The following is an 11509-nucleotide window of genomic DNA, read 5'->3' as shown; positions in this document are numbered from 1 at the left end:
GGAAACTCTGCGTGCCACTCAAGCTCAAGTAAATATAGTTTCAGTTTCTGAAAATACCCCAAGCTCAGAGGAAGACTTCTTAAAAATCTGGAGTGAATGAATGACTGTTTTAATTTTTTATCCTGCAGGAGGAAAGAGTATTAGGTATGTTTGCAATCCTGAACTATTTATAAAGTAATACACTTTATAAATAATTCAGGGTTGCAAACATACCTAATACTTCTTTCTCCTGCTATTTTCCCTACAATAACAACCCTGTGGGATAGGTTGGGCTGAGAGAGAGTGACTGGTTTAAAGTCCCCGAGCTGGTTTTCATACCTAAGGCAGGATTGAGAATTCACCATCTCCTGATTTTCTACGCCAGTACCTTCACCACTACACCAAAATGGCTCCAATTTATGGTTTGTCACGCAGTCAGCCAGATGTTTAAATTGGGTTTAACGTTTTTTTTAATCCATCTATCAAATCCTTCCTAAGGATCCAGAATATGCAGGTGTTGTTTGATGGTATTAAAGGTATCGCAGGATGTAAACTGTTTCCAATAAAGCTGCATTTTTCAATTGATAGGTGACTTTGTCAATGATGGTGATATTCAAGTGGTGCTCCAGATGTTTTAGAATGGCTGTCAATGTACCCATCACTATCTTTGCTTTCTTTTACCAAAGTCATTCTACTCCTATTGTCTCTGTATTTTGTTACCTTCTCTAGTAGTGCCATGTCCACTACCCAGATTTTTTTGTGTTTTTCACATCGATAATTGTTAAGTCTGGAGTGTTTGTTATTATTGCCTTAAAATGCCAGAATCTGCTATTGCTGGTTAGTGTGACAGTGAGGCTATACAAAGACTTTGGATCCTATCCAATCTTCCAATACACACTACTTCTATACCCTCATAACTATATACATTATTTACATTTCTATTCTTATGTCTATTGTCAATCCAGACACACCATTGTTGAAAGGTGTCAAAATGCCTTTCTTTCGAGGATTCGATTTTCCCGCTGGGAGAGCTCCAGCACAAGGATAGGGACAACTGCTTGAAAGCTGGATCTTTTTATTTTTCAGGAAGGCAGTGGACAGCGAGAAGTCCGCATTCCTGGGCTAGCTGGCTTCTTATGGTAAGTCCCTGGTTTTTATACCCTTTTCTCCCTTTGTGAGTTGATTTCGTGTGAATGTTTGTATTTGTGCTTAATGTTTTAAATCCTGTTTGAGTTTGTCTTTATTCCCGCCGGAGGGCAAACTCCGCGGGGTGGTTAGATTGTATTATCGGTTTTTCCTAATCTCTTTTAGCTTTATAATGGTTTTTTTTTTCATATTTGTTTTGTGGCAATCTCCTGTCTGTCTCTTTTGTAATTTATATTTTTTGTGTCTTTTGTCTGTTTGTTTTGCTTATTTGGTCTGTCCTGTGTTTGTAAGGGTTTCCTTTTCTTATTTGTCTAGTTTACTTAATTACTTAGGCTTTTGTCTATAGGGATCCTTTAATACCTTTTATTTGATTCCTTTTCATATGTAAGTTTGTTTTATGGCTGGCCTGATGTTCCCCTTGGGCTTTTCCTGTTTGAGTGACACTACTGTCTTCGTGAAGTTCCCTTTCCACACCATGTTTCCCATATTGCATTGTATTCCATGTCAGCTTTCCCTTTTAGTTCCATAGTTAATTTGTCCATTTCCATGCACTCGAAGATTTTTTTAATTATTAAACCTTCGGGAGGTATGGTGTTTTTCTTCCAGTACTGTGCGTAAGAAATTCTAGCTGCTGATACTACATGTAATATACGATATTTTATCTTTCTGTTATAGTTTCTTTTAATTATTCCTAAGAGGAATAGTTCCGGGATGAAATCAATTTTATTTTCAATTAACTCCTCTAACCACATATGAATCACTTTCCAATATTTCTTCGCTTTGGGGATTGACCACCAAGAATGAAAGAAGGTACCTTGTTGATGTCCACATTCCAGCTATTTGGTTTTAGATTTGGGTAGATCTTAGCCAATCGTGAAGGCGCCATATATAAGATAGGGTAGGATGTATAAATGTATATATATATTGTCACAGTATTGTTCAATTAGTAATGGTATTATGTATAAACGGAAAAACCCAATGAAGTGTTGGGGGGGGGGGAACCAAAGACTTTGGAAGTTGTCTAATAAATATTTCAGAATGTGCAAACTGATCTGGGTTGGTCAAGAACAGATCATACCAAACAAATCTTAGTTCATTCTTTGAAATTGGTGGACCAGCAAAATGCTCTGGAAATAATATACTTGTCATCTTTGGAAGCCATATTGAAACCAGACACTCCCACACTGCCACATTTTGAGCTTGGGAAAATGGGAGGGGGGAATTTCTTGGAGTGTATGTAGTTAGACATAATAACTTTCTTTTTCTAATTCAAGGTCATGTTAGTTTGCGCATAAGTGAGGGGAAGTCTCAAATTGGGGCAGATAATGATTGGGGCATGTGATGTGATGGTGGATGCAGGGGGTGGATTTGTAATTTTTACTTATTGCAAGGAAGCCCAGAACTTTCAGATTCAGGTTTCCCCAGATGTGCCAGTTTACTATTCAATTAAAACAGAACTTTTGAGAGGATGTCTGTCTCGGAGTTATTTGTTGGAGTGGATGTTTTCTGGAACGCTGACAATACTTGGATTTCAGTAAGGCATTTGACAAAATAGACCACAACCTACTTCTTAGTAAATTAGAAAAAAATGTGGGAAAGAGGTCACCACCAGATGGATTTGTAACTACAGCATATGGAGGGAAGTAAGCAGTGGGGTACCCCAAGGTTCTGTTTTAGGTCCAGTACTCTTCAACATCTTCATAAATGACTTAGATGAGGGAATAGAAGGGGAATTCATCAAATTTGCAGACAACACCAAGCTGGCAGAATGATCAACACTCCAGAAGATACGCTCACGATCCAGAAGGATCTTGACAGATGCAAACACTGAGCCCTATCTAATGAAATTAAATTCAATGGTAAGAAACGTAAGATTTTACACTTAGGCAAGAAAACCCAAATGTACAGGACAGACTAAGTGAAACCTGTCTCGAGAACAGTAACTCTGAGAAGGATCTTGGAGCCCTAATGAACAATCACTTAATATGAGCCATCAGTGTGCGGCAGCAGCCAAAAAAGCCAATGCATTCCCAGGCTGTATTAACAGAGGTTATTATATTTAGGTGGGAATTACTGAGATAGACCAGCAGATTCAGGGTAACTCTTTTATTCAAACGCTAACAAGGGTAAATTGCAAACTGTGCACTAACACAGTGGCTAACAGGCAACAGCTGGTCGCGTCTGACAGCAGTCTTTATATAGTGCACTCTCGGATGCGGTAGACAATCAGCTGTCGCGCTGCTTCCCGCTTGTTCCTCGGACCAGACAGGAGACTTTAAAACACAACACTCTTCCTCCCTTGGAGTGCGCATGTGTAGTCTTGCAGATACACAGGCTGTCACTTGCTCCTGGAAGATCTTCGCAGCAGAGACCTTGGATTTTGTTTACTGGGGGTGTTTGTCCCTGGAGTTTCTCCTTTCGGCCCTTTTGGATTTAGTCCAGGTGAGGCAGTCACCCTTTCAGGAGGGCAGCAGGGTTGAGGAGAGGAGGTATCATCATCACATTGCTTTTGAAGGCCTGGCATCTGTTTCCCAGGTAAGTCTTGCATGTTTCCTTGTGGTCGGGATTTGTTGCTTTCAGCCTTGGCATGGCGGCTGATTCTGCATGGGGCTCTTGGGTCTTGTTTGAGGTGGCTGTTGATTCTGCATTGGCCGTCTGAGTGTTGATTAGAGTGGTGGTTTTGGAATTGACAGGGTCAGCTGGGCGCCTTCTTCGCTGATCTATGTGCCTACACCACAGCCTCCCATCCTCCAACAATACTTTGTACAAACGGGGCCCAGTTACCTCCACCACTATTCCAGGTACCTATAATGGGAATCCCCATAATTTCTTGGAAAGACCCCACCACCCTCTGCAAATGCCCTGAGTTCAGGAGCATAACTAGGGTGTAGCCTATCTAGGTGGGTATGAAGGCACCTGCTCATTAGTAACTCTGCAGAACTGTATCCTGTGGTAAGGCTTGGGGTAATATGCTGCACTAATAAGTATTTGGCCACCTTAGACTCCCAATCTCCAGGGCCCATTCGGGTTAGAGACTCCTTGGCAGATCTTATCATGCGTTCTGCCATGCCATTTGAAGCAGGATGAAAAGGGGCAGAGAGGGCGTGTCATATGCCCAGTCCTAACAAGAACAGTTCCATGTTGGCAGCTGTAAATTATGGTCCATTATCACAGACCAGAAGGTGTCATGCCCCTAGTGGAGACTGACTCTGAGGGACAGGAGGAACAGCCGACAGGGAGTGGAAGTGTGGCTCCGTAGGTTGTGGAGGAGGCTGGGGAAGGGTAGAGGCCAGCTGGGCAGTCAGAGGAGGACCCAGGCCCATCCCCTCTCCATCCTAGGGCATGCAAGGAGGAGAGGATAAGGGAGAGATGTGGTCTCCTTGGGAGGAGAGGGCCTGATCCTCTTCATGGGATGCAGGTGTGACAACTGGATAAGAGGATGGACATGCGAAACAAAGTGTGGAAATATCTCTAGTTTATTGTTCCTGAGTTTGGCATCCTTCCCAGTGTGCATTTGTATATGTGTGGATGTCTTCCAGCCCTTATCTTGCCTGGTTTGTGTTGTTTTTTACTCTTTATAATTTAAACGGCATTTCCTCCTTCTTGTAAATGCTTGTGTGGGAGTTTTTTGTCTCCAGTCGAGGATATTTGGAACTTGGAAGCAAAGTGAAGGAATAAAAGGGGCTTCACTTGCTTTTTGTGACTGTGTTTATTTTGTATCCCACCCTGGGTCATCACAGAAGGTCTGGAAGACAATTCATTGCAAACAGTCTTTTTAGTGTTCTGGCGTGGCATCTGAAGTGGTGGACAACATGGACACTACTTCCAGCCACTTAGAATACATGTCCACAGCAACTAGGAAAGTTTTACCTTGGAGTGGGCCAGCTAAGTCTATGTGTACTCTTGACCATGGCTTTTTTGGATTTTCCCATTCCATTGGTGTTGCTTTTGGGGGTGCAAAGCATGAGACTTGGCATGGCTGGCATCCAATAACCGAGTTATGTCTTTATCCAGTTGTGGCTATCATACGTAACTTCATGCTAAACTTTTCATTTTGGCAATTCCTGGGTGCCCCTCATGAAAGTGTGTGCCTTTATCCAGCAACCTGTGTAATGGCTCTGCTAAGGTAGCCTTGTGAGGTAAGAAGATTGCATAGAAGTTTAAAAGGCCCAGAAATGCTTGTAGTTCTGTTTTGTTTCTGGGTGTTGGTGCCTTTTGAATTACAGTAATTTTGGATTCCGTGGGATGGATACCAGTGGCATCAATGGAATAGCCTAAAAATTCTACCTTGGAGACCCCCACCTTGCATTTATCTTTATTGACTTTTAGTCCCACATCTTGTAATCTTTTGAGAACTATGCATAAACGCTCAAACAGTTGTTGTCTGGAGGTAGCAGCTATATCATTGAAATATGGTACTACTCGTTGTATACCCTGTAATATGTGCTCCATTAAATTTTGAAATAAACCTGGTGCTACTGGAGCCGCCTGCACCTAAAAGCTCCTCTGTGTGCAACGATGGTTTGTGCCTCTGCAGTTGAATCGTCCACAGGCAATTGTTGATAGGCCTGGGAGAAATCTAATTTTGCGAAAATGGTGCTGTGGCCTATAGAGTAGATAAAATTTTGTACTACAGGTACTGGGTAAGAGTGAACCTGTAAAGCTCTATTCAGAGTGCACTTAAAATCTCCACAGATTCTTACTGAGCCATCACCTTTGACAGGCATCACTATAGATGTCTCCCATTTTGAATGGCCCACAGGTTCCAATATCCCTTATGCTATCAACTTATCCAATTGCGCATCAATTTTTGGTTTAAGGGCAAATGGAACCCTCCTGGGTTTGAGTCTAATAGGAGCAACCTGAGGATCCAGGTTGAATGCAGTTGGGATGCCTTTGTATTTGCCTAGGGTCCCATCAAAAACATCCTTAAGTTTAATTAATATCTTTTCTAAATCAGTTTCATGTATGGAATTGATGCCACTGATGCCCAATCCCAATGACTTGAACCAATCTAATCCCAATAAACTTGGGAGGGAACCCTCCATAATAAGCAACGGTAGCTTCCCCACAAAATTTTGGAAATTTACCCTAAAATTATGTATTCCGATGACTGGTACCAGGTTTGATTGGCTGCAGGGCTGTATCCATATCTAAGGAACCAGGCGTTTAATAGTACTCCAGGACACAATAGATAGGAAGGATCCTGTATCAATTTCCATTTTACATGGACTATTTTCAATTTTAACATCAACAATAATATTCTGTCCTTTGATTCACTTGCTGAATATAAAGACAGATAGATAACTCTTCAAATTATTGCATACAAAGTTTCTTTTATTGGATTAATAAAAGAATGCTGCAATGGGAGGATGCTCTGGAAGGATGGTGAGACCCAGCAGCAGAGAATTGTCGCGAGACACTGGAAACTGCTCGCGATCTAGCTGGTTTGGGATGGAGGGAGGAGGCTTTCTTAAAATAGTGGGAAGAAGCTGCTTGTGACTGAAGACCTATGTCGGATGTGTCCCTCTCCCTTGATACTTGTTCCTTCTGTAGCGCATCGTAGATCACGGCCTGGAGGGAGTTTTTTTTCTTCCCGAATGCAGTCTTCACATTCTTTGTTCGCCTCCTCGAAGCAATGAATGTGTTCTTGGAGCTCTGGGTCTTCCAGGTTCGACTGTATGTTTTTAAGCTTACTTTAACTGTCTCTCCACCGTGCGAGATGCTCCTCTATCTCCTTCTGCGTTAGGAGGAGGCTCTCGAGGGGCAACTTGCTTTTGGGGGTATCGCAGATCCTTACCAGCTCCGTCCATGAGTCTGCATGGTGGCGATACTGTCTGTCCCAATCCTCTCTGAAGCGTGCGACCGCGGGTGGGGTAAGCTTCCTATGCCGTCTGACGTCGTAAGCTTTCTGAGGTATCGCCATTTCTTCGGAGGTTTGGATATCTGAATGAGGGTTTTGGGAATCAGGCTCCACGTTTACTTCAAGGGTGGGTGGAGGGTTCAAGTCCTCTTGTGCATCAGAGACATCTGTCATGGCTGAGGAAGTTGCCCTGCTTCAAATTGGCAAAAGGTGAATTTTGGAAAATTTAGTGGTTTTCCGTGCAATTCCCTTTTTCCACTAGGGTGCACTGCAAACATGTAGCTGAACGTAGGAACTTCTGCTAAATTCAGTACTTGACCACTAGGTGGTGTTGCAGGTTTGTGGCCAAGTTTGAGGAAATTCAGAAAATTTCAGTGATTGACCACTAGAGATGTGCGTTGCAAGACTGGGCGACGCTAGCACAATACACAATTTAGCCGCTATAGGGTGCATTGCGAAGTCTGGGAGACGTTAGCACAGAGCACAAAAATGGCCTGTTAGTAGTACTTGCTAGGTCTGGAAGACACTGGTGTTGCACACAGGTTGGCCTCTTCAGTGATGAATAATTTAGAATTTCCTATGAAATTTTCTATTCAACCACCAGATGGTGGTAGACCGTTGAATTGGGTAGCAAGGGTTGATGTAAGGTTAAAGAGAGAAAAAAAATTATTATTTTTTACTTGCCACCAGATGGTGCTATAGGCTAGCAGTTGAATGGCAGGCGATTATGCTGGAGGAAAGTCAGTAAAGAAATATAGTTGTCAGGTGGTGCTCCATTCAAAATTCATGAAAGAAATACTTAGACCAGGGGTGTCCAACCTTTCACCTTCCCTGGGCCACATTAGAACATGAAAATTTGGTTTGGGCCGCACATAAATAAAATAAAATTAAAATAAAATAAAATAAAATAAAATAAAATAAAATAAAATAAAATAAAATAAAATAAAATAAAATAAAATAAAATAAAATAAAATAAAATAAAATAAAATAAAATAAAATAATAAAATAAAATTATTTTTATTATTTATTATTAATTATTTATTAAAAATTATTTATTTTTTTATTTTATAATTTTCCAGCCAAATTTTGGGGGGGGGGGGAGAAAGCTCGCCGCCTCGCGCCTACCTCTCCTCCTGCAATTTTTTTTTTTTTTTTTTATTAATTTTCCGCCAAATTTTGCGGGGTGGGGGGAGGGGGGAGAAATCTCACCCGCCTCGCGCCTACCTCTCCTCCTGCAAATGCAGCAGCGGCGGCAGCGGTGGCGGGGGCAGAAGCAGCAGCAGCGGCAGCGGCGGTGGGGGCAGAAGCAGCAGCGGCGGCGGCGGCAGCGGCGGCAGAAGCAGCAGCGGTGGCGGCGGCAGCAGCGGCGGCGGGGGCAGAAGCAGCGGCGGCGGCGGCAGCAGCGGCGGCAGAAGCAGCAGCGGCGGCGGCGGCAACAGCAGGAGGTGGCGGGGTGGGACTTTTGGGCTGCAGCTGCCCGCCTTTTCTGTTGCTCGCCTCGCCCCGCCTCGCGCCTGCCTCTCCTCCTCCTCCTCGCTGGATCTTTCACGAAGATTGGGGTGGGCGTTGGGCCGCATTACGAGGCGACCTGGGCCGCATGCAGCCCGCGGACCGCGGGTTGGACAAGCCTGACTTAGACTCTTTAGATTAGAGAAAAGATATCTTTTACTGAAAATGAAGTGGTAGCATCAGTAGAATTCTGAATCTGAGAAATTAGGCGCACAGATCACATATACAAAGTGATGGAAACGTTCCCACCCCTCATAGTTCAAATGAGTCTTCCAATTAAAAGTTGTGAATATAATCATGTGAGCATCTTCAGGTGGTGATGAGGCCTCTGTCCATTGACCTTGGCATATTTTGATAAAGATTTGCAGCTGCGCAGAGAAAAGAAAGCTAAGCGAAAAATAGAAACCTAAGCAGGAATTTATACTCCCCCTCTCCTCATTTACACAACACAAGAATGTAACACCTCCAGCTCGCTTCCCAGACTTTACCCCCGTTACTTATGGCAGCCAAAAGATGCAAAGCAATAGTAGAAGATCTTGAAGGCTGACATTAGTACTTCAGTATGTTGCATGCACTGTGGCCAAATAATTTCTTTTAGCTAAGTGATCTGGACTGATATCTTTTAATTTTATGGATAGCGTTTTAAATCCAGAAGAAAGAATGAATCCTTTCCCCCCTAGTCTATTTGCCTGCCTTAAATTAATTGTAAAGTTCCTTTCTAGCTTCTTCAGTGTGAAGCAGTCTTCGTAATAGGCTTTCTCCCTGGTATTTTGAAAATTGGGATTCTGAAATGTGGTGGTAGGAGAGCCCTGCAAACCTTAGCTAAGTACCCTTTCTTTTGACATCTAAGACAAACTGTATTTTTAAATTTACAAACCTGTCTAAGGTGGTTTCCCCCACAGCCTAAACAAAAGGGTTTCGCCTGGCAAGGTTTGGCTTCTCCAGACCGTTTTTGTGCCATAGTTGCTCTAAGGCGATTAATATCTTGATCATAATCTATGTTATCTTCAATTTCCGTCTGATCCCAATGCACAGACTGGTTCCCTTTAGCTGCAATAGTCTCACCAGAGTCCTGTATTTCAGTAGCTGATTGATTTGACAGCTCATATGCCTGAGCCTCATCAATTGCTTCCCGTAGTGTTAAATCTGGTTCAGCTAACAAATGCTGCTGAAGTCGTAGATCTTTAACCTCACTAACTAATTTGTCCAAAATGATAATCATCTAAATCCCCACAATGCTGAGTGGCTTTCCTCAGAGCAGCCAGGTACCCGCTTATATTTTCGCTTTCAGCCTGGTAACACCTATGAAAAGCGTGCCTTGTAGCTATTCTGGACGGCTTGGGAGCATAATGGCTTCCCAGAACTGTCAAAATGGTTTCCCGGGTTACCTCATGAACTGTCTGAGGAGACAGCAGTGTGGCCGCCGTGTCAAAGACTTCAGCGCCACAGAAACTTGTCCAAAGCACCTGAGGGCAGGACAAGAAGCTATGGATGGAAACTAATCAAGGAGAGAAGCAACCTAGAATTAGGAGAAAGTTCCTGACAGTGGGAACAATTAATCAGTGGAATTGCTTGCCTTCAGAAGTTGTGGGTGCTCCATCCCTGGAGGCTTTTAAGAAGAGGCTAGGGGGAGACATGATAGCAGTGTTCCAGTACGGGGTGTGGGGGTACCACAAGGAAGAGGGGAGTCAACCTATTTACCAAAACACCAGGACAAGAAACAATGGATGGAAACTAATCAAGTAGAGAAGCAACCTGGAGTTAATTTCTTGACAGTGAGGACAATTAATCAGTGGAACAACTTCCCTCCAGAAGTTATAGGTACTCCATCACTGGACAGTTGCTTCTCTGACATGGTATAGGATCTCCTGCTTGAGCAGGGGGGTGGACTAGAAGACCTCCGAGGTCCCTTCCAGCCAGTGGTGGGATTCCAATTTTTTTTTTTTACTACCGGTTCTGTGGGCGTGGCTTGGTGGGCGTGGCAGGGGAAGGATACTGTAAAATCTCCAGTCAGAGGTGGGATTTGCTGGTTCTCCGAATTACTCAAAATTTCTGCTACCGGTTCTCCAGAACTGGTCAGAACCGGCTGAAGGCCACCTCTGCTTCCAGCTCTGTTATTCCGTTACTATTCTGTTTCTTTCCAATACACATCTATATACCCAAGGGCTATCAGCATCCTGCTTATAATTTTTTTTTAAAAATGCGTGCCTCTAAGGTTCCCTTGGATGTGATGATAATGGACTTTGGGAAGGTTTTCTTCACCCTCTTGGAGAGAAGCCCTGATTAAATGTTATTAAAGTCTTAGACCAGGGGTGTCCAACCTTGGCAACTTTAAGCCTGGAGGACTTCAACTCCCAGAATTCCCCAGCCAGCTTTGCTGGCTGGGGAATTCTGGGAGTTGAAGTCCTCCAGGCTTAAAGTTGCCAAGGTTGGACACCCCTGTCTTAGACAAAGAGCAGGCAGAGGGAGTGACCAGTAAGTGATAGTCCTTAACTCTCTCTATACAACAGCCCCTCTTAGTGGTCAGACAGGTCCTGGTCATTGGATTTGTACCACCAATCATCAGAAGTCCGGCTGGCTTTAGGAAAGGAGAGGATAAATTCCTGGCAGCAATGAGCTACAGACTAAGTAACTGTCAGAATGTCAGCCACAACATCCTTCCTTGCCTTCACGATTAGTTTTTTTTAACAGTAATTGTATTAAAAAATTGCACTTAGAACAATAAAACTAAGTAAAAAGGAAAATAAATAAATTGTAAGTGCAGAAAAAAGAAAGTAGAAAAGAAAGAATAGGAAAAAAATGAAATATAATAAAGAAAAATGAAAGAAATATATAAAGAAATGACTTCCCCCTTTTCCCCCTCCCCCCCCTTTGACCCCCATACTGGGTAACAGGGAACTAGCCCACGCTACCCATTGCAAGATGGTGGGTGGAATAAAATCTTGTTCATCGAAAGTTGCTTCTTCTCCCTTCCCTCCAGCATTTCCACCCCCCACTACACCCACATGCACA

This window comes from Notechis scutatus, chromosome 9 (assembly GCF_049901735.1).
Source record: "Notechis scutatus isolate UNSWTSFEM ecotype Mainland chromosome 9, rNotScu1.2, whole genome shotgun sequence".
Classification (NCBI taxonomy): domain Eukaryota; kingdom Metazoa; phylum Chordata; class Lepidosauria; order Squamata; family Elapidae; genus Notechis; species Notechis scutatus.
The sequence above is the reverse complement of the archived record's forward strand: the minus strand, read 5'-3'. Positions refer to the sequence as shown.